Source organism: Equus quagga, unplaced genomic scaffold (assembly GCF_021613505.1).
Source record: "Equus quagga isolate Etosha38 unplaced genomic scaffold, UCLA_HA_Equagga_1.0 HiC_scaffold_11361_RagTag, whole genome shotgun sequence".
In the NCBI taxonomy this organism is placed as follows: domain Eukaryota; kingdom Metazoa; phylum Chordata; class Mammalia; order Perissodactyla; family Equidae; genus Equus; species Equus quagga.
The window spans coordinates 1-1,502 of record NW_025792207.1 but is presented as its reverse complement, the minus strand read 5'-3'; the positions used below and the strand labels follow the sequence as shown (position 1 = coordinate 1,502).

The following is a 1,502-nucleotide window of genomic DNA, read 5'->3' as shown; positions in this document are numbered from 1 at the left end:
GGGCAGGAGAGGACCTCGGCCACGCTGACCGTCAGGGGTAAAGACCACATGTACCCACATGGACCAGAGGCTCGGCGTCTACATGTTTCCACCATGTGTCTCTACCTTTTCCCATGTTGGGTTCTGTGTGCATCTGTTTCTCTCCATGTGGGGTCCCTGGGTCTCTCCCAGCTCACATCTCCCCTTCCGATCTGTGTCCCGATGTTCATGTCCTGCCCTTGTGTCCTCTGTTCCTCTCCTTCCATTTGCCTCCCTCACCATCTGTGCCTCTGTTCACTCATTCATGCCGTGGCCCTTGGCAGTTTTTGTGGTTGTTGTGGGTGTCCTTGTCCTGGACACAGAGTCCCCCAGAGAGTGAGATGTTCTCCCTGACTTCATGGCCATTGCAGCCCTGCCCGCCAAGTTCACCAAGGGTCTGAGGAAGGAAGAGGCCACAGAGGAGGCCACGGCCACACTGCGTTGTGAGCTGAGCAAGGTGGCCCCCGTGGAGTGGAGGAAGGGCTCTGAGACCCTCAGAACCGGTGACAGAGTCGCCTTGAAGCAAGACGGGGTTGTATGTGAGCTGGAGATCCGTGGCCTGGCCTTGGTGGATGCTGGAGAGTACTCCTGCGTGTGCGGACAGGAGAGGACCTCAGCCACGCTGACCGTCAAGGGTAAAGACCATGTGTGGCTGGGCCAAACTGTGTCTTGGCATCTAATTATTGACTTTGTGACATCCATCAGCATTCATTCCATGTTCTCTCCCATCTCAGTGTCCCCCTCTTTCCATAACTCCACAGGATCCCTTCTGCCTTCTGGGCAGTTGTGGAAACCATGAGAAGCCAGCATCGGGGCCACTTCCCACCCCTCATGTCCCCACTGGTTGGGTCCTGTTGGAGTCTGTGTACTTTCCTCTGTCCTGTCGTGTCCTGCCTGTAGAGTTTTCCAGAGAATCTGATGTTCTCTGTGTGTTTCTGACCCTCCCAACCCTGCCCGCCAGATTCATACACAGCATGAGGCCTGAGGGACCACGGAATGGACCACGCCATACTGTGCACATACTGGCTGAAGGAAGTTATAGCCCAAGGCGTGTGCTCAGCACACCCAGCACGTGGCCTCTGTCCCCTTAGGTTTCTGTCATCTCTGTGCTGTCCATGTTCTGTCTCATTAGTGTGCTCAGAAAGTGTGATAGTCCATGTCGTTCTTGCTCTCAGCCCTGCCCGCCAAGTTCACCAAGGGTCTGAGGAAGGAAGAGGCCACAGAGGGCACCACGGCCACACTGCGCTGTGAGCTGAGCAAGGCGGCCCCCGTGGAGTGGAAGAAGGGGCCCGAGACCCTCAGAGCTGGAGACAGAGTCACCCTGAGACAGGATGGGGCCGTGTGTGAACTGGAGATCCGTGGCCTGGCCGTGGCGGACGCCGGGGAGTACTCCTGCGTGTGCGGGCAGGAGAGGACCTCAGCCATGCTGACCGTCAGGGGTAAAGACCTGTGTGGCGGAGCCAAGCTGTGTTTTGGTGTCCAAT

General features: G+C 57.3%; 1 long non-coding RNA gene across 1 annotated transcript; it reads left to right on the top strand.

Moving 5' to 3' along the window:
- LOC124231899 (uncharacterized) lies at window positions 1-1,451 on the top strand. The gene is made up of 3 exons (XR_006886716.1): window positions 1-37; window positions 390-653; window positions 1,194-1,451. It is a non-coding gene; the product is annotated as an uncharacterized LOC124231899 (long non-coding RNA).
- The last annotated feature ends 51 nt before the right edge of the window (window positions 1,452-1,502 follow it).